At 33.0% G+C, this 23,546-nt stretch overlaps 1 long non-coding RNA gene across 1 annotated transcript in view; it reads right to left on the bottom strand.

Annotated features, from left to right (window-relative positions):
* Window positions 1-23,546, bottom strand: part of LOC307195547 — a 226,534-nt gene that overhangs the window by 15,625 nt on the left and 187,363 nt on the right. The gene's annotated exons all lie outside the window — the stretch shown is intronic.

Below are 23,546 nucleotides of genomic sequence, written 5' to 3'. Positions count from 1 at the left end.
GCGCTCTAGAGCCCGTGAGCCACAACTACTGAAGCCTGCGCACCTAGAGCCCGTGCTCTACAAGAGAAGCCACCGCAATGAGAAGCCCACACAATGCAATAAAGAGGAGCCCCTGCTCACCGCAACTGGAGAAAGCCTGAGCACAGCAACAAAGACCCAATACAGCCAAAAATAAAATTAAAAAAAAAAAAGACCTTTCTCTTAAAAATAAATAAAGTTCCACTCAGTTAGTCTTCCTTTCATTCCTTTAGTCATCTTACCTGCAAAGGAAGATGTAAAATATCACTTATTAACTGTGCTAAAATCAATGTCTCATTAGTCGCATTCATCCTTGCCAAAGGGGGACAACCACAAGATCATAACCAGTTACTCAATGAAGCCCAATGTCTTTTATATCTGGTGCTGGGTAGCTCTTGATATCAGATATAGATGTGGCTCTTCATATTTGTAACCCAGAAACGAAAGTTCCATTTATCTGCTCATAAAATACTCATTCCATGATGGGAGATGAGAATAACCTCAAAACACTCTTAGTTAGTAAAATGGAAAATGAAAAGTGAATACCATTCACTAGTTCTGAGCGATAATCAGTCTTCCTTTTACAGAAATGGAAAGAACTGATACCCACTTGTTTTCCATTAAGCAAGTACGCATGACACATATGAATACTAAAAGATGATTGAATCTGTCACAAAATTCATGCTCAATTAATATGTATTTGAAGAATAAATAAAGTATCTAAGTAGAAAGATATATTGGGTTTGTTTGGTTTCAGTGGGACAGGAGAATAAAATTTATATTTGAATTGTATACTGGCTAAGAATCAGGCTTTTAAAAATAAATAGCAGGCTTCCTATAATTAAATATTTATTATTAAGTGATAATTTATAGCACTTTTAGAAACTGCATTAATTAGATTTAGACTTTCAGCTGAAGAACATCTCTCTGATGATGTAGTAAAATCTTTCATGAAAGATGTTGGGAGACAAAAGTCTGAAATCGAAAGATACAGAAAATCAATTGTGTTATATTGTTATATTTACAATGATTATGATTTTAATCATTGTATATATATTTAACATATATACAATGTTCATCATTGTTACTAATAATAATACTCATTTGATTTAGAGAGTTAAAATGTGTTCTATATATTTTTATGCTCAAAGCATTAAGCCATTCTTTCTTTGGTGTAGAAATACTCAATAATTCACTAGTTATTAATGATTAGTACATTATGAATTCCACTTACCATACTACTCTCTTATATAATTACTGTATAGTATGAACCCTAGCCTACTGTACATGCTCTAATAAATATTATCTTTTGGTGGTCTTCCTGTAATAGTCTTAATATCTTTGAGCTTCCTTTATACAGTTTTGTCTTTGGGTCTCTCACATCCCCCCTCCCAAACTTGTTTTAGCAAGAAGGGAAGGGAAATGAAGATAAATAGACATCGTCTGCCCTTTTACAAGGTGACCAACATTCTCTATTAAATAATCCATGGTTGCCTACAAGTGGAAAATTAGGTGATACATTAGGTACAGTGAACAAAATTTCCAGTTTTGTTAATCCGGATCTCATTCAAACCTCTACTCTTCTTTCTTCCTGGCTGTTATTGCTGGATGCTGCCTTTATTTTACTCAGCTACTTCTTTCTTCCTTTCTATTATTGATATCAGGAAAAAAATAGATTATGCTTACCTATGTGTGTGGTTAGAGATACATATATGTATGTGTGTGTGTATGTGAGAGAGAGTGAGAGAGAGAAACCTTTCAATCATAAAATAATTATATATTTTCTAAAATATATCTTCTCTAAAACTTCAGCTTTGAAAATATTTGCTAAAACTTCTCAATAAATCAGTATAAGCAAACAGTAAATAAAATGCCAAATGCTCAATGAAAAAATATTTATTCTAGATTAAACAATTATAATATTTATCAATTATATTGCCTTTTATACTACTATGGGTAATCTGATTCCACAGCTTCTCCAAATGCAGTTCATATATGATGGATTATAAATTGTTTTTAAGAAAAGCATACTTGCAAGTTGTTGAGTGTTTTAAAACATTCAACAGAAAGTCTTGTCATGTATTAATTACAATGAATAAACCGCATAGCGTCAGGAGGCTCATATCTTTTAAATATAAGTTCTCAAAGCAAGAATCACTCTAATTTCATTCTTTTAAAAACTTTCCCATCATAGAACTGGCTCAAACATAAGCAGCAAAATTGAAAACAAAGACAAAATAGTCTTCTTCAATCCATTAATCTAACCTATATAATGAAAATAAATATTACAAATAATAAATGGGTTTAAAGTTCTCTGTTTTTGAATTACTAGAAAACATATGACTTAGAATTTTAGTATGTTCAGATTTCTCGTGGTTTTTAAAATAGCTTGAAAGCTGAACGTTTTACATAAATTGTCAGGACTCAGATTGATATATCTTCAGTATCTCTATTTTACAAATGAGGAAGGTGGAAAAAAGAACAATAAGTGATTTAAATAGTTTGCACACAACTGTCTACTTTCTACAAAGACTAATGTCAGTGCTTTTTAGGATGATATTATGAATCAGTCAATTTTGAGACTGACCATGTTCTACATTTGAACAAATCTTGAACACCAGACCCTGAGGATCTTGAGTGCTGAGACTCCAGTCCATAAAACAGTCAAGTGCTTGCAATTTTGAAAGCATTTGCTAAACTGAACTGAAAAGAAAGAGTTTTTCATTGATGAACACCCAGTGAGAGTGCAGACTCTTTAAAAGACTCTCCTCATTCCTTCAACTGTGTTTTTTCATTTGAAGATGAAGTCACCACTAGACTATTATTCCTTAATATTCCATTTTCTAAGACTCAAATGTCAGTTTCTTTATATACTACTTCTCAAATATAGTTACAAGAACTAACATTATCGTGCTAGTCTACTCTACATATGCTTCAGTTTGTCAATGTTTATTGTCAATTTTGTCACCTAAAACAAAGTACCATACTTTAGGTGATGGAGATTTTTACAGTGAGAAATCATCTCAAATACCAGTGGAAGGGAAGTATTATTATCTATGATTGGGACATTGTAATATTTCACCTCTCTGAGAGTCACCTATTAGGAAACCTCAAATATTCACAGGAGACACAAAAACCAGAATGTCTCTCCAGGCTTGTCAGGACAGCCAGGAATCCTGGCAGTCAGTCAGAGCAGATGGTGTAGACCATGCCTTGGCAGTGTCAGATCCCAAGACAGCTGGATTTAAGAATGTAGAGATGGACTGAACACAAGTCAAATACATGCTGGCCAGCTGAATGTATCAAAATGAACACAGACAAGAGGGGCACTAAGGTCAGTTCTGTGTGAGCTGCTATTACTGCTTTGTTCAATCTCATAATAACTATCTGACTCAAGGCAAGAAAAATGTATTGTCTCTTCCCTTTGAAGCAGATCTTAAAGGGACCTTGATGTATTAGAGTGAAGTTGAATTCTACTCCCGAGAGACGGTAAGTTTAGTTGTATAAGCATTTATCCCTACTTTTCCTCTCAGCTGGTATGTGTGCCCAGAAGTAAGATTTGAGACTGTAATGTATACCCCTATGCCATCTGGTAGTGTAAATATGATAAAATAGTAAGTGCAATTCTCATGTTTAAGGTTCATATTTTAACCAAAATGGGCCTTAAATACAAGCCAATTGCATCTTCTAACACTTAACTGAAGAAACAATAGTCTTTTTCAAACTGGAAGGAAAACTAGCTGGTTTGGATTTGTTCTGGGGTGATGTGTAAGAGTGCAACGTCATGGATTCATAACGTATTTTCAAGAATAATTTTCTTTATATGAGATTTTCTTCCATACAGTATTAAGAATCTGTAATTTCTACCGTAGATTCTGTTACTACAGGGTATTCAAGTAGAGTAAGTATAAACATAAATAGATAAATATCCAAGTCTAAAGTCATGGCTTGGGCTTCCCTGTGGCGCAGTGGTTGAGAGTCCGCCTGCCGATGCAGGGGACACGGGTTCGTGCCCTGGTCTGGGAATATCCCACATGCCACGGAGCGGCTGGGCCCGTGAGCCATGGCCGCTGAGCCTGCGCGTCCGGAGCCTGTGCTCCGCAACGCGAGAGGCCACAACAGTGAGAGGCCCGCGTACCACAAAAAAAAAAAAAAAAAGTTCTAAAATCATGGCTTTATTCTGTCTCGAAATAAATGCAATGGGGAAAAGGATCAATAATAGAGAAAATAAACATCAGTCTTGTCAGCAACATTCACTAGAACTTCTTAGTGGCCCTAGAGATTTAGCCTGGATTTTGAGAGAATTCTTATTGACAGAAGGTTATATTATATGGCCACAGATTGGTCCAAATAAAGCTACATAGTGTAGACAATGTGGGTCAAGTTCTAAAACACTTTTTAAATTTTTAGCATAGATGGTTTATTTGTTCATTTATTTATTCTTTCATTCCAGTAACCTCCAGTGTTGACTGAGTATGTAATATGTATTACATATTGTTCTTGACATCTTGGGAATAGCAATGAATCAGATAGACAAGGATACTTCCTTTAAGAATTTTTACATTTTATTTTAGGAAGTCTGACAACAAGTGCAACCAAACCAAGGGCAAATAAATAAACAAGAACAATTTTATATAACAGTAAGATACTTGAACAAAATAGGAATGAGTCAGGGAAGGCGTCATCCAAAGACCTAGACTTATGAGACATAAGTGGCAGCTCAACAGCATTATTATTTGGCCTCTCAGTAAATGGCAGATTATAAATTGCAAGTGATGGAGGGGTCTACTGGCTAATCAGAATAAGAGAAATGTTTGGTGCTATATCTCCTATAATCTCCACATGGGTGATTGGTTGATTTTATTATACACAAAGCAAACTTTTAAAAGGGAAAGCCGATGCTTTGTTATCTCACTTTTTCCTTCTCTTTTTTTGTTACAGAAGCGTTAACTTCCTGCTGTAAAAAGAATCATGTGCAATTGAAATTTTTAGCATCGCATTCTGAACCAGTTTATTATTTAATACTGGATGAAAATGGTGTTATACAAACTGTATAAATAACAACTAAATTAAATATTATAATATAATCTACAAAATATACAGGATAACAAAGAGTAATTAGAAAATCTGTGCTCTTTTTCCAAAACAATAATGGTTAAAATCATAATTTTAGATGATTTAGTTACAATGTAATTCTTTCAAAATACCATGATTTTGGTTGGAGATTGTCTTCAGATCAACTTTTCTTAATTAGAGCTTGAAGACAAATAGACTTTATTTTTGTATGATCATGTATGAAGAAAAATAGCTGACTAATAAATCTATAAATGTATTGATAAACATACAAAGACTTGACATTTTATTTGTTATTATTAACGAAGAATACTTACAAAATTGCCAATACAAATAATAATTTTTTAATAGTTTCTAAAATGCTATTGGATTTCCCTTCAATATAAAAGTGAAATAATAGCATTCTTTAAAAGCATACACAGCAAATGACAAAGTATAATTGATCACAAACCCGATAATGTTTTCTTCTTGTTTGTTTTGTTCTAAGTAAGAAAGTATTTGATCATGTGGCCAATTTGTTCAATTTTGTGTGAAACAGACTAACAATGTAGATAATACATCCTAATTTGGAGGAAGAGTAACTGATGGTATAATATTCAGATACAGCTTATCTTTACATATGCATTGCATAAGTGACTAATTTTAAAGAAAATTAAAAGTTATTCAAAACATCATATTTAGATCTTTGAATTTTGTCTGAAATATATTAATACCAAGAATTCAAGAAAAAGTTTAATGTATTTTACATCCCCCCACTTTTATATATTGTTAACATTTTTGTTTTTAGAAGAAACTTCATATTAAAATAAATATAGAGGTGGATGGACCTAGAGTCTGTCATACAGAGTGAAGTAAGTCAGAAAGAGAAAAACAAATACTGTATGCTAACACATATATATGGAATCTAAAAAAAAAAAAAAATGGTCATGAAGAACCTAAGGGCAAGATGGGAATAAAGACACAGACATACTAGAGAATGGACTTGAGGATACGGGGAGGGGGAAGAGTAAGCTGTGACAAAGTGACAGAGTGGCATGGACATATATACACCACCAAACGTAAAATAGATAGCTAGTGGGAAGCAGCCGCATAGCACAGAGAGATCAGCTCGGTGCTTTGTGACCACCTAGAGGGGTGGGATAGGGAGGGTGGGAGGGAGGAAGACACAAGAGGGAAAAGATATGGGGACATATGTATATGTATAACTGATTCACTTTGTTATAAAGCAGAAACTAACACACCATTGTAAAGCAATTACATTCCAATAAAGATGTTTGTAAAAAAATAAAATAAAATAAATATATTTGGAAGATATTAGAAAACATGAATATATATATATATATATATATATATATATATATATATATATATATATATATATATTTCCTATAGCTTTGTCTCATGACTGGGTTTCCTCTTCGTTTCCACGAATGATTCTTTTACCTGAAGCATCATAATCTGTCATCATGGAAATAGTAGCATATGCCAGCATCCCACTGCTTGTGATCAATTTGCAAACAGTATGTGAAAGTTTGTCAAATTCATGTGTTTCCAGCATGCTACTTTGTCACCATATTACTGGTTAAAATGCCACCACATCTACTGCTGCAGTTTTCCCAGAAGAAAACAGGTGTATATTGATTACATCGTCAGCAAGAAAAAAACAGATTTGTCTCTTCCTTACCATGTCATTATAATGTAAGGTAACAACTAAAATATGGCTACAAGCTGATATGTAATGAACTGAAGGTAAAGTTCCCAGGTGTTTGGGAAGTTCTCAATGTGAATAGGTACACAGGTTTGATTCTCCTCATTTAATGATAGCATTTTGCTTATTGCTTTTTTGGAGAGTCCACTTTTCCTTTTACAAATATATATGTTATACTGGAAAGCAGTATAGCATGTTAGCAGTGGTTGGGGGAGGAGCATGGTATTACAGCTAATCTTCCCATAACTTTATTTATAAATATTATTTCTTCACTAAACATATTTCATTTGTAATTTTTAAAGTAGATTAATAGAAACATAGGGTTTTTGAGCAGAGACACTTAAGGATGTACTCTAAGGGTAATAGGAATATGTATAAGTTGAATAACAGACATTTTTGAAGTATTTTTCTTTCCTTATAATATGTAATTCATTTTGTTTTTAAAATTGTTTTGAATGTCAATATGTAATTCATTTTAAGTGTTATCAACTAATACATACTTTACCAAAGTAAAAATATTATTTTAGACTATGATTTATTGATTATGACTGCCACTATACATATGACTATTATGATTAATTGTCAACAAAATTAATTTTCTGGCAGAAAGTAAACTGGAAAATAACAAATTAGAAATTTACTACATTTAAAAAGTATATTAGATATTTAACTTAATAAACATTTTGCATATAGCAAAATAAATTTTAAAAACTTATGAACATTCAATAAAATGGAGAGGAATTTTTATACAAAATATAAATGTGAAGAATAAAAATATATGGGTTTTCTAGCCCATAAATTAGCACATTGATGTTCTGTTGTGGTCTGCGGTATTATTTCTTAGTAAGATCAAATACACTTTCAGATACCTACACACGGTATATTCATGTCTTAGGGATATTGTCAAAATTTATTGAAACAGCCATATAGCTTAAAAAAAATCTTAGACATGGATTCTTATTTGCTCAACCTGTATTTCTTGAGCACCTGCTAAGTGGTAGATTCTGGGTTTATTCTGTGAATGTAAACAATAAGGAAAACCAAGCACTTTTTCTCTCTACAAATCATTATCAGTCTAAACACAAACTCAGATGCGAATAACCCCCAAAACTGTCTATTAAATGGTGTAACAGAGGTAAACATAAAATGGTATGGAAGCACATAGAAAGGACTCTTTTGGAAATTAGCCTAGGCTTTTGTCTTGCTCACACCCATAACCTGGTCCTGTCCTGCTTTAACCAAACCCTTCAAAACCATCTTACATTTTACATATAAATATTTTTTCATTCTTTATATTTAAAAAGTCTTTAAGCCTTATGTCTACTATGAAGCTTAATCAAATATACTGCTTTACAAATGTTAGTAACAGACTTAATTGCGGCAACAGTAATAGTGGTGGTAGCAGCCAAGGGAGCTACAGTATGTGTCATGCGTAGGAGCACTGTGTCCTACGTACTTCCTGACTGTATACAGGCATCGTCTCTTTTGATTGTTGCACAAACTTATGTAAACGTGTAAGTGGAAACTGAATATGAACCACTCAGAACCATATCTGAATTTATGCTAAAGAGATGACTCGGTGGTCCCCTAGACAGTTTCAGGATGGGAGCGCACCATGGGATTAGAGAACCCTCAGCCCCACCCCTCCCCCCAGACCTCCAAGGAGGAGAGGGGCTAGAAATTGAGTTCAGTCACTAATGGCAAATGATTTACTCAATCATGCCCATGTGATGGAACCTCCATAAAAACTGCTAAATGAAGGACCCCAGAGAGCTTATGCATTGGTGAACAAAATGAGTGCACCCCGTTGCTTGCCCTATGAATTGCTTTTGATTGGCTGTTTCTGAGTTGTATCCTTTATAATAAACTAGCAACAGTAAGTAAAGTGTCTTCCTGAGTTCCGTGAGCCATTCTAGCAAATTATAAAACCTGAGACGTGGGTCATGGGAACCAGTGATTTATAGCCAGTTGGTCAGAAGTATGGGAAGCCTGGATTTGCAATTGGCATCTGAAGTGAAGACAGTCTGGTAAGACTGAGCCCTTCAACTGTAGGGGCTGCACTAACTCCAGGTAGTTAGTGTCAGAACTGAAAGGAATTGTAGGGTATCCAGTTGGTGTCTGGAGAATTGGTTGATGTAAAGAAAATCCCACACATTTGATGTCAGAAATATTGTCAGAAGTATGAAAGTTGCTTTTATACAAATTATTCTACTTGTTCCTCACAGAAATTTTTGTTAAGAGTGTTTCATGTATATATGTAAGACTACCTCCAAAACACCAAACCAAACCAAAAAACCCACTACAGCTAACACCACAGTTAATGGTGAGAAACTTGAAGCTTTCCTACAAAGATCAGGTACAAGGCAAGGATGTCCTCTCTTACCACTTATTCTCAACATCATACTGGAAGTCTTTGTTTATGCAATAAGACAAGAAAAGAACATAAAATGTATACAGTTTGGGAAGAAAGACATAAAACTCTCTTTGTTTGCAAATGACATGATTGCCTAAGTAGAAAATCTGAAAGAATTGACAAAAAATGTCCTAGAACTAAAAAGTGGCTATAGTAAGGTTGCAGGATACAAGGTTAATATACAAAAGTCAATTGCTTTCCTAACCAAAAATGAACAAGTAGAAGTTGAAATTAAAAACATAATACTATTTACATTAGCACCCAAAAAATAAAATACTTAAGTATAAGTATAAAATAATATATATATAAGTTCTATATGTTCTATATGAGAAAAACTAAAAAACTCTGATGAACAAAATCAAAGAACTAAATAAATGGAGAGAGGTTCCATGCTCATAGATAGGAAGATTCAATATTTTCAAGATAAAGGTCTTGATCTATACATTCAATGCAATCCCAATCAAAACTGCAGCAGATTGATCTATACATTCAATGGAATCCCAATCAAAATTGCAGCAAGTTATTTCGTGGATATCAAGAAAATGATTCTCAAGTTTATATGAAGAGGCAAAAGACCCAGAATAGCTAACACAAAAATGAAGAAGAACAAAGTTGAAGAATTGATGCTACCAGATTTCAAGACTGATTTAAAGCTACAGTAGTTGAAGTAATTAAAGCTTCCAGATTTAAAGCTACAGTAATCAAGCTTGGTGGGAAAATACACAAAATGATTAATAAAACTGAATAGAGAGCCCCTATATATTGTCAACTGATTTTTGATAAAGGAACGTAGTCAACACAATGGAGCAAAGATAGTCCCTCCACAAAAAAAAAAAAAAAAAAAAAAAAAAGGAAAATGAATCTAGACACATATATTCTTCACAAAAATTAACTTAAAATGGGTCACAGACCTACCTAAATGTAAACCCCAAAGCTGTAAAGCTCCTAGAATATAACATAGAAGAAAACCTTGGAGACCTGGATATAGTGATGTAGTGATGTCTTTTTAGATACACAACCAGAGACAATACACCACCATACATAATCCATGAAAGAAATCATGCATAAGCTGGACTTTATTAAAATTAAAAACTTCTGCCCTTCAAAAGATACTATTAAGAGAATTAGAAGGCAAGCCACAGAATGGGAAAAAATTATTCTCAAAAGACACATCTGATAAAGAACTGTTATCCAAAATATACAAAGTACTCTTAAAACTCAACAAGAGATTATTATACTAACTGAAGTTAGTCAGAGAAAGACAAATACCATATGATATCACTTATAAGTGGAATCTAAAATATGATACCAATGAACTTATTTACAAAACAGAAAAAAGACTCACAGACAGAGAAAACAAACCTATGGTTATCAAATGCGACAAGGGGTGGGAGAAGGATAAATTAGGAGTTTGGGATTAACAGATACACACTACTATATATAAAATAAATATAAAACAAGTTCTACTTTGTAGCACAGGGAACTGTATTCAATATCCTCTAATAAACCATAATGGAAAAGAATATGAAAAAGAATATATATATATGTATGACTGAATCACCTATTTGTACACCAGAAACTAACACAGCATTGTAAATCAACTATACTTCCAAAAAAAAAAACTCAACAAGAAAACAAACTGATTAAAAAATTGCCCAAAGACCTTAACAGATACCTTACCAAAGAAGATATACAGATGACAGATAAGATTATGATAATATACTTCACATCATGTGTCATCAGGGAAATGCAAATTAAAACAACGAGATAACACAACCACCTATTAAAATGGCCAAACTGGAAGACTGATGAAATCAAATGCTAATGAGGATACAGAGCAACAGGAACTCTCATTCATGGCTGGTAGGGATGCAAAATGTTACAGCCACCTTGGAACAATTTCTTACAAAACTAAACATACTCTTAGCACTTGATCCAGCTATTGTACATTTTAGTATTTACCCAAAGGAGTTGAAAACTATGGCCACATTAAAACCTACACACCGGTGTTTACAGCAGCTTTATTTGTAGTTGCCCAAACTTGGAAGCAATCAAGATGTCCTTCAGTAGTTTAATCAATAAATAAACTATGGTATATCCAGAAAATGGAATACAATCACTGCTAAAAAGAATGTAGTATCAAACCATGACAAGACATAGAGGAACCTCAAATGTATATTATTAAGTGAAAAAAGTCAATCTGGGAAGGCTGCATACATACAGTATGATTCCAACTATATAACATTATGGAAAAGGCAAAACTATGAAAATAGTAAGATCAGTGGTTTCCAGGGGCTGGGGGAGATGTGGGATGAATAGGCAGAGCACAGAAGATTTTTAGGGCAATGAAAATATTCTGTATAATATTATAATGATGGATATATGTCATACATTTGTCCAAATGTACCCTACTGAGAGTGAACCTTAAGGTAAACTATGGACTTTGGGTGATTATTATGTATCAATGTAGGTTCATTCTTGGTTTATAAAAGTACCATTCTGTTAACTAAACTTATTGTGGTGATCATTTTGCAATGTATACAAATGTCAAATCATAATGTTGTACATCTGAAGCTAATATAATGTTATATGTCAATTGTACCTCAGTTTAAAAAAATGTACGATTCTGGTGAAATATGTTAATAAATGGAGAGGGTATGCATGTGTAGAGGCAGGGGTATATGGAAAAATTTCTATACTTCCCTTTCAGTTTTGTTCTAAACCTAAAACTTCTCTCAAAAATGAAGTCTTAATTTTTTTTTAAAGTAAGAAAGAAGTGATGGTGTATTCACCAATGGAGGCGCGTTCCAAAATTTAGCTTTATGAGGGTGCCTTATGTTTGGGGTACAATTGTCCCACCATTAATAAGATACATATTTTTATCTTTATTTGATCTGACAATATTCTAACTGTATTATAAATGTATGAAATAATCTCACTGGTGGGGTTAGGGGAAAGGATATCAACCTATGTAGTTAATGAGTCACATCACTATTGTCACAGTCTGGATTCTGTCCTGTGATCCTCTTATCTAACTGATTTATTTTTAAATTTGCATACACTAAGGTCATAGTGCTGTGCCCTTCTAAGTGTTTGATAAATGTTTCATGTATCTATTATTATAGTATCATAAAGAAAATCTTGGTTTGCCTAAAATATCCCCTGTGCATCAACTCTTCCAATTCTCCTTGAATCCATGTCAAACACTGATGTATTCAGAGTCTCTATAGGTTTGCCTTTTCCAGAAGAATGGAACACAGCCCTTTCTGACTGGCTTTTTTCACTTCGCAATAAGCATTTAAAATTCACACATGCCTTTGCATAACTTTATAGAATATTAATATTTATTGCTTAATAGTGTTCTATTATATGGATGTACCTCAGTTCACTTATCCATTCACCTATGGAAAGGCATCTTGATTGTCTCCAGTTTGGGGCACTTGTGAATAAAGCTGTTATGTATATTCATGTGTGGGCTCTGTGCTGACAGAATTGTTCAAATTAATTGGGTAAATAGCTTCCTGACATTTTGATTGGCATTTCATTGAATCTATAGATCAAGTTAGCAAGAACTAACAGCTTAAACATATTGAATCTTCCAATCCATGATCATGAACTATATCTCCATTTATTTATATCATCCTTTATTGTCTTCATCAGGGTTTTGTAATTATCTGCATATAGATCCAGTACATATTTTGTTATGTTTACACCTAAAATTTATTTTTGAGTGGTAGGGAGTATAATCATGAATGGTATAATTTTCAATTTCAAATTCCAATTATTCATTGCTGGAATATAGGAAAGCAACTGACTTTTACATATTGACCTTGTATCCTGTCACTTTGTGATATTTGCCTATTAGTTCTAGCACTTGTTATGTAGAGTCCCTGGCATTTTCTATATAATAATTTTTATGTCTTTCGGTGACTTGGTCTATTTCACTTATGATAGCAAACTGTGGATGGATATTTGTTTGTAGACGTCATTATTATCCTTTAGATGTCTGTGTGAACAGTAGTGATGAACACTATTTCACTTATAATTTGTAACTTGTGTCTTCTCTATCTTTTTTAGTTAGCCTGTTCAAAGATTTGTCAATTTTATTGATTTTTTAAAAGAACCCATCTTTTGATTTAATTGATTTTTTTCCCTATTGTTGGTCTGTTTTAAATTTCATTGATTTCTGCTCTAATTTTTATTATTCATTTTCTTCTGCTTGCATTAGGCTTAAATTGTTCTTCTTCCTCTAGTTTACAAAGGTGAAAGCTTAGGTTACAGATTTTAGATCTTTCTTCCTTTCTAATATATGCTTTTAAGGCTATAAATTTCCCTGTAAATGCTGCTTTCACTGTACCCCACAAGTTTCCAAAAGGTGTATTTCATTTTTATTAAGTTCAAAATATTTCTTAAATTCTCTTGAGACTCCTAATATGACCCATGCTACTTAGAAGGGTGTTGTTTAATTTCTAAATGTTTGGGAGGTTTCTAGATATACTTCTCATTCATTTCTTATCTTGTTGCATGTTCCACATAACCTAGAAAAGAATATGTGCTCTTCTATTGTTGGATAGAGTATTCTATAAATGTCACATAGATCAACTTGATTGCTAGTGCTGTTCAATGCTATTTATATCCTTACTGATTTTCTGCCTGCTTGACCTATTATTTACAGGACAATTACTAACTATAAAAGTATATTTGCTATTTCTTGTTTCAGATCTATCAGTTTTTGTTTCATATATTTGATGCTCTATAGTAGGTACAGCTACATCATGGGTCATTATATCATCTTGGAGAATTTACCCCTTTATCTTTATGTAATGTCCCTCCTTATCCCAGATAGTTTTCCTTGTTTGGAAATCTGCTTTGTTTTAAATTCATACAGCTACTCCAGCTTCTTGCTGTTTGTATGTATTACATGGTATATCTTTTCCCATCCCTTTGTTTTTAATCTATGTAAATCTTAGTATTGAATCTTTATACTTACAGTAGATATCTTATAGGTAACATATATAATTTGTATCCATTCTAACAATGTCTTTGAATTGATATATTTAGACCATTCACATTTAAAATAATTTGTAAAGTTTCATTAATATCTCTCATATTCATAATTGATTGCTTTGGTTGTATTTGTTCTTTGTTTCTTTTTTTTTTTTTTTTCTTTGCCCTGCATTTCCTGCCTTATCTGGTTCTCACTGGGCACTTAATACCATCTTTTATATCCTTTCTTAGTCTCTCAATTATCTCTTAAAAATGTTTTTAGTGGTTGCCCTAAAGTTTCCTATATACATTTTCCATCTACCATCAAATAGCACCATATAATATCACATGTAGTATAAGTACCTATGAGAGTGTATTCCAACTTTTTTTTTCATATCACTTGTGTCATTGATGTTATTCAGTTTACTTATCCATGTGCTATAATGATCCAATACTTTCTTACTATTTTTTTAAACAAACTGTTATCATTTAGATCAATTAAAAGTAAGACAAATAAAAGACTTTATTTTACTTACATGTATTTTTTTCCTACATTTCACATCCTTTTTTATGTAGAACCAAGTTAATGACCTATATCATTTTCCCTTTGCCTAAACTTGGTTTTACCATTTCTTTCAGGGCAGGTGTACTGTTGATAATTTCCCTCAGGTTTATTTCTTTGAAAAAGTCTTTATTTGCTCTTCATTTTTGAAGTGTAATTTTGCTGGATATGGAATTCTAGGTTGGCAAACCTCTTTCATCTCTTTAAATATTTCATTCTACTCTATTCTTGCTCATCTGGATTCTGATGAGAAGTCCATTGTAATTCTTATTCATATTCATCTATGGGTAAGGTATATTATTTTCTGCCTTTTGACCCCAAGATTTTTCTTACCTTGGTTTTCTGGAGTTTGAACATGATATGCCTACATGTATTTTGGGGGTGTGTTTGATGTTGGTTGTAGCTGTAATTTAATCTTCATAGTATGTGCCAGAAATTTCAAATTCCTCTGGTATGCTTGTTTTTGTTAGCACTCTTGAATTGCTGCACCTGTCTCTACAGATTTCAGGTTGGTGGTTTTTCTCAACTACTAGCTGTATGAAGCATCTAAGATAATTCATTCGTTTTCTAATTGTGAGAATGGGACTTCTAAAATCTTTATATGTTGGAACTAAAGCTAGAAATCTTATTCCATTACATCCTACTCCTCCCCCACCACTGGGTTTCTTAGTTTGAGTTGTGAGAGGTTTTCTCATTATGCACAAACTTTCTTTATTAGATATATTATTTGCAAATATTTTTATTAGACATTATTATTATTGTTATTCTCCTCAGTGCCTTTTGCAGAGTTTTATACAAAATTTTTTAATAGAGTCCAAGTGTTTATGTTTTGTTTGGTTTGGTTTGGTGTCATAACCAGGAAAACCTTGTCAAATTCCTAGAAATAAATGTTTTCTTCTATGAATTCTTGTAAAGCCTTATCATTTTACTCTTCACTCAAATCTCTGATCCGTGTCAAGTATATTTTTCACATGGTGTAAAGTATGGAGCAAGGTTTATTTTTTGCATATTATTACTTTTTCTGGTGTACTTTGTCCCTTTCTGTAGATTCAAGTTTCCCTCTGCTATCTTCTCCTTTCTTCCTGAAGAACTTTGTTCAACAAATCTTTTAATATGGTTTTGTTGGGGAGGAATATTTTCAGCTTTTACATATCTGTAGAAGTCTTTATTTTGCCTGTTTTTGATAGATATTTTCATTTGATATGGAATTTTGAGTAGTGTTTTTTTGCTCACTTGTTTTCACTGGACAGCCTACTGTCAATCTTACATACTTTTTCCCTTTGTACGTAGTCTTCTTTCTCTTCTGGCTTTTGAGATTTTTCCTTTATCAGAAGTTTTGAATGATTGGATTATAATGTGTTTTGGTGTCATTTTCTTCAAGATTCCTATACTTGGAAATGACTGAAAATCTTGGATCTGTGGGTATCTTCATATTTGGAAAACTTTCAGTAATTATTTCCACACATTTTTCTGGCCTCCCCAATTTGAGAAGTTCAGTTACATGTATATTAGCACACTTGGAGCTGTCCCACAGCTGTTTCTCTTTTCATTAATTTTTATTCTATGTTATATTTTAATAGCTTCTATGTTTTGTTTTGAAGAATTTCTATTACTATGTCTTCAAGTTTTCTAACCTTTTCTTCCTGCAATGTTTAACTAGTCTATGTTTCATCCCAGGTATTGTAGTCATCTCTAGAAGTTATATTTGAGTCTTTTCACATTTCTGTGTCTACATAACTCTTTGAACATATGGAATATAGTTTTAATGTCCTATTTTTCTAATATCTGTATCAGTCCTGGGTAGATTTGGTTGACTTTTTTTTTCTCCTATTCATGGATTATATTTACCCATTTATTTGCATGTCTGGTAATTTTTGATATGATGGCATACATTGTGAATTTTACACTTGTGGATGCTGACTATTTCTAGATTCTCTAATGCAGTTAATTTACTTTGAAGTACTTATTCCTTTCATGTCAAGGTTCATCAGGATTGGTGCAGTGTTTAAGGTTAAATATTTCCTACTACTGAGGGAAAACTTTTCTATATACTCTGCTCATTATCCATGAATTATGAGATTTTTTTCAGTAATGGGAACAGGCACTATTCCCAGCCCTTTGCAAGTGTTGGGCTCTTTTGTCTTTAATTTTTCAAATAATTATTTCTCTAGCCTTGGGTAACACATGCATGCACTGATCAGTATTCTTCTGAATATTCAGGGAGTTCCCTCTGTAGAACTCTGGAGTTCTTTCTTGCAAAGCTATGTCCTGTTTTATTTGTTTCTACATTCGTTTGCCTCTTAAGAGTTCTTTGAAACTATGGATTATTGTCTTTTATTACTTTTGGAAGTTCTCAGCTATTTCTTCAAATATTTATTCTGACTCATTCTCCTTCTGGGATTCCAAATACATATATTAGACTGCTTGATATTGTCCTATATCTTCTGCATGAGTATGATAATGATGATGATTGATGATAACTTTCACTCTTTTTTTCAGTTTGAATAACACCTATGGACTTATCTTTAAATTCACAAGAATTCGTTGCATTCTTACTTTTGGTAACCTGTCAAAGGAATTCCTTCTGTACATCTTGTATCATGTTTTTGAAATTGTTTAGCATATTACCTATAGTTATTTTAATGTTCCTGTGTGATAGCTGCAACACCTGTGTCACATATATTATATATTTAAAATGAATATTATGATATATTCAGTATTTCTGGTACAATTGGCATGAAAAACTAAATAAACCCTCAAATGTATGCAAGTCTCTATGTTCTAAATTGCCTTGTTAAATAAGGTTTTTGCAAAAATGAAAATGTTTAGTTTGGTAGCCACTAGCCATTTATACCAAGAAAGCATGTGAAATATGGCTAGTGTGACTGAGGAAGTGAATTTTAAACTTTACTTAATTCTAGTTAAATTTAAATAGCCACATCAAGCTGGTGACTACCATATTAGCACAATTGTAGAATTTATCAAATCTAAGCATAGGATTCATATTTTCAATTAAAAAAATTTAACTCAGCAAAATTGCTCCAGTATACACTGGAGGTACCTATAAAGAAAATACTATAAAGCTCTTAGTAGCCCATTATGTGAAGGGTCAATTTAGATGTGTTCACGACTAAGACTTTATCAAACATGAACAATAACCTTCCACGTCTATACCTAGAAATATTCATGACTACCAAAAAAGTAAATATTTTTTTAAAGAAATATGGATTGCTTAAAAGTTCAACAATAAAATATTTTAGTTTTCCATATTATCCCTGTAATAAAAGACCCCAGGACTCCCCGGGGGATTATGGGATTTTTTTTCCTTTTATGTAATATAATGTGTACAAATTTAAATGTGATTACTTGAAATAAAGGGATAAACCTATTTTATCATGGCACATAATTTTGACATATTTGTAAATAACATCATAGTCCAGTACAAAGAGATCAAAACTGGGAATTAGAAATCTTGTCTGACTGTGCACCTGTCTTGAGCAACAATTCTTTGAGTGTCATTTACCTTTTGTGTAAATTGGAGACAATGGACTACCTCATGCAGTTGTTAATAATGCAGAGGAACTATACGTATTTCAAGGATTATGATCTTTTTGTGGTTTTGCTCAGAACAGTCCCCAGGGTTCTGACATTACAACTCAATATAAACATTGATAACATTAAAATTTACATTAATTTGTAAATTTACATGAATAGTACAAAATATTACATATGCATTTTAATTACAAGTACATCTACATGGTAGTACGTCTAAAATACATGACCAATTCTCATTAAAGTAGCTTCCTTTTTAATCATTTACATGACTTAGGATGTGTGAGAGTGAGATATAATTCAGATGTCCAATAACAGAATCTATTTATCAATTTGAAGGTTTGCCCCATTCACCCCCTACTGTTCTCCTGCATTATTTCAACTAGATGAGGTGGTGTACACACTACTGGTAATTTAGGGAGCTGAGAATAAATGCATACCTTTTTTTTTTTTACATCTTTATTGAAGTATAATTGCTTTACAATGGCGTGTTAGTTTCTGCTTCATAACAAAGTGAATCAGTTATACATATACATATGTTCCCATATCTCTTCCCTCTTGCGTCTCCCTCCCTCTCCCACTCCTCCAGGCAGTCGCAAAGCACCAAGCTGATCTCCCTGTGCTATGTGGCTGCTTCCCACTAGCTATCTACCTTACGTTTGGTAGTGTATATATGTCCATGCCTCTCTCTCGCTTTGTCACAGCTTACCCTTCCCGCTCCCCATATCCTCAAGTCCATTCTCTAGTAGGTCTGTGTCTTTATTCCTGTCTTACCCCTAGGTTCTTCATGACATTTTTTTTCTTCTTAAATTCCATATATATGTGTTACCATTTTGCTGCAGGGAGCCCTTGTCTTGCCTTTTCGGTTCAGAGCATTGTTACTCAAAGTAACACCAATTAACACTTAAGCGACAGAGTTTCAGTTTCTAGGTAAAAACTGGGAATCTCTCTTTCATGCCTCTGTACTAAGGCTTGTGTAGTTATGATATTTAATCAGCTGAAAGCAGAGGGCATGCACTTGTAGTTGTGTTGTTATTTATAACTGAGTATAGCACTGCTGCTGTGGCAAACCTTACTGGCATAATGTGCACAAGGTTTAATGCTTTCTGGTGCTTCTCCTCATTGCTCACCCACCAGGCTATTCTGCTATAATGTGGCAGAGTATTCCAAAAGACTTGCTTGTGACTGAAGTTAATTGGGGGAGGGGGTGGGGAAGTTGGAGAGTAAAAACAGTAGTGAAAGCTGAAATGTATTAATCAATTTTCAAAAACAAGCATGATCCTTCTCCAATTCTGGATAATTTTCAAACTTACAAACATGATATAACAATTCAGATGAGCATAAATAGTAAGGGTCAGAGGAGAATAAATAATAATAAGCCAAATGTCTATTTTGAAGTTTAAAAAGACTTTAGTATCTGTTGTAATTACACACACACTCACACACACAATATACAAATGAGGAAAGAAGTGAGATTTCACAAATCATGTACTAGAAACCTAGTATTCTGAGCTTTAATGTGCTAAAAATTGGCTGTATTCACAACAGGATCTCTGGACGGCTGCTAGCATGGAAATTGGCATCACAGCTATTAAAATGTACATTTTGTACAAAGATAGCAGTATTACAATAGTATCTAAAATAGGCCTGTACAAGTTTTTTCACTAAATATACATTAAGTACTTAGGCTATCATCTTTATGGGAGCACTATGAAAAAAATATTTATTAGACAAAAATAGAAGCTACTATTGAGGTAACTTCACAATTATAAAAACTTTATCTGCTTTGTGTCTTCTTCCAGTATCTTTCCTCTGATTTTTTCCTTTGCAAATCCTCATTTTATTATCCAGATGGTGCTCTGATTATTTATTGATGTCTTCAACAACGCAAAATTTGTGAAATATCTACTAGATGTTAAACTTTAGCCAATATTTTCGGGATGCAGCATTGAACAAAATGAATTCAAATTTATCCAAGCATATTCTACAGCTACAAACTTCTACTTTCATAGGGTTTATATTCTACTGTAAATATCCTTGTGAGGCATGCAATCATTCTCCCTTGCAATGATAGGTAAACACAATGAAGAATCACTATATTAGAACCAGACTGATTGGCATTACACGTAAGTATCCTTGATCATGAAAAGCTGTGGCCAAAAGACAACCTAATCCTTTCTGTTCTGCTAGCTAAATTCTTCCTTAATTTTGAGATTCTGGTAACTATTGCAAGAGACTGGTTTTTGCTACTTCAATAGTCTTTCTATAAAGGAAAAGCTGCTTTAAGAGCAGCTGCTGCTTACACACTGGAGTAGTAATTTGAAAAATAAAATAATATAATTGAGTTGTTCAAATATATTTTAAATATCACACAAACAACAATGGCAACAGATCTTTCTAGTATAGTTGTGAAGATCAAATGAATTTGCACTTGGAATGCTTCCTTCATGGTTGCAGCACACTGTACACACATGTAAATATTAGTTTGCTGCTTTTATTACTTCTACCAGCCAGAGAGCACGTTATGTCGTGGTCTATATTTGTTTACAACATCTTGTGATCTGGAAATTAATAAAATATATTATGTGGTGGTCCACATTTGTTTATCATACCTTATGATCTAGAAAGTAATGGCATAGGAAAGAAAGAAAAGTATAGTAGAAAAATCATTAGATGAGGATTTAAAAGATGAGGTTAAAATTCAGATATGCTACAATTAGCAGATTTTCAATTTCCACAATTCTCAAGGATTGAGAGTAGATGAGCTAATAATTAAAGGATTATTTTATAATTTTAGAGAAAATTAATTGCAAAATAGTTTAGTCTTCTTAAAGTACTGAGTTACATGATACAAATATTAGCTTTTCATTTATTTAAGTGATTAAATATATTTCCCTGTGAATTAATATGATATTAAATCTAAGATGTTTATAATTATATGCAGTGTTTCACTCCCACCTCCATCATGGATGATGAATTAACAAGAAACTAACTTTGTTTTTAATAATTTAAAATTTTCAGATAGGCATAAAAGATAAACTTTATTAAACTGATCAACTAAGTAGGCATCATGAGTAAGTGATGATATATGTTATTTATCATTATATGTGAGATTGACCGATACTATCATTGTGTTTAAATATGAGAGCCAATTATAGAGCATCAATGCCAAAAAGGAAAAGAGAAAGAAATCGCTTCTGCACATATTTGTTCAGGTAAAGAGAGTCATGTGGCTGGACCTAACTTCAGTGGGGCAGAGAAATGTAGTCTTACCTTATAGTTAGTAAGCAGAGAGCTGGAAATGCTTGAACAGTATTAATAAGAACAATTTTATAATATTTTTAAAATGTGCTCTTTTTAACGTTAAGTTTATTTTTCATTCTTTTAATGTTAATAATATTTTATATCATTTTGAAGAACATCTATACATATTTTTATAAGCTTTGGGCTAGTTGACTCTTCTTAAAACTTTAGAAAAGTTTACATTACTTGATATAATACAATTCTGTTTTGTAATGTCATATACATTTTAGTAATGTTATATATTATAATTTTAAAAAGTTCAAATTTGGAAAATAATTATTTTATTAAGTAAATTCCATAATTATGCCATTAAGAACTATTCTTATATATTTGTGCATGGTCTAATAATCTTACCATATAGAGTTAATTAATCATGATTTGCTTTTGCAGCATTACTGCTATTGGTCAATAAGTCCATTTAAAAAATAATTTTTAGTTAACCATTTTGTGTTGTGAATCAGGATTTTCCTTCAATGGTTGCAATAATGAGACTTGAAAGAAAAGAGTAGTTGTAGAAGCGTGAGATGGTTTGTGACAGCAGTCCTCAGCAGAGAGTATGCGTTGGAGGTACTAGTTTTTGTCCTCCACAGTCACTTGACAAAGTCTGGAGACATTTCTGATCGTCATTATTGGGGAGTGCTACTTGTTTTAGAGGGTAGAGGCCAGCAGTGATGCTAAACATCCTACAATGCACAGGATAGCACAACAGAGAACTCTGCACAACAGAGAACTGTCCAGTCCAAAATGTCAATGGTGTCATGGTGGAAAATCCTATGCTAAAATATCAAACCAGATAGTGGGGCACCCCCAGGATAGCTACAGAGGGACACAGTTAACACCTCAAGGACCTCAGGGAAAAAGGAGGAAATAGTTACTGGTGCTCAGTAAAAGGTAGAATCTTGGATAAGTGTGCCTGCTAGTGGAAGTTATTACCACAGAGGGATGCAGTGACAGCCAGGGACAAATACGACAGCATGGACTTAAAATGAAGATAACTATGGACCTCTGTAATGCCTTGAGGAATTATATATTTTAAAAATATGTTAATGAAGCTCTTCTGATTTTAATATTAAATAGGTCCTCCAGTTTAGTGCTTATCAAACTTTAGTCTGCATCAGAATCTTCTGGTATGGAACAAATACTTTAACTTCTGTCTCCTCCTTTAAACTGCCTATGCTACCATTAAACAAATCTAAGCAAAGATAGCTGTCAAAGGAATCTTTTTAAAAAATTTTTATTGGAATATAGTTTACAATGTTGTGCTACATTCTGCTGTACAGCACAGTGAATCCGTTATACATATACATATATCCACTCTTTTTTAGACTCTTTTCCCATGTAGGTCATTACAAAGTATTGAGTAGAGTTCCCTGTGCTATACAGTAGGTCCTAATTAGTTATCTATTTTATATACAGTAGTATGTATATGTCAATCCCAATCTCCCAATTTATCCCTCCCCCCTTTTCCCCCTGGTAACCATAAGACTGTTTTCTACATCTGTAACTCTATTTCTGTTTTGTAAATAAGTTCATTTATACCATTTTTTTTAGATTCCACATAGAAGCAATATACAAGTAGCTCATGCAGCTCAATAACAAAAAAACAAACAACCCAATCAAAAAATGGGCAGAAGATCTAAACAGACATTTCTCCAAAGAAGACATACAGATGGCCAAAAAGCACATGAAAAGATGCTCAGCATCACTAATTATTAGGGAAATGCAAATCAAAACTACAATGAGGTATCAGCTCAAAGGAATCTTAGAGATACAGTGTCCAGGGGGTCAGTCTCCTGGACTGAGAGCAAAATAGAAAAGGGTGGAGAATAGAACTGAAGTGGGGTAAATTCAGAAAAAGACAACACACCTATCAGATGTGGTTTGTGTTGAAATTTTACTGTGCTATTTAGATTAACTCAGTCTCCTAAAAT

This window comes from Stenella coeruleoalba (assembly GCF_951394435.1).
Source record: "Stenella coeruleoalba genome assembly, chromosome: 12".
Taxonomy (NCBI): domain Eukaryota; kingdom Metazoa; phylum Chordata; class Mammalia; order Artiodactyla; family Delphinidae; genus Stenella; species Stenella coeruleoalba.
This window is presented reverse-complemented; position numbering and strand designations above follow the sequence as displayed.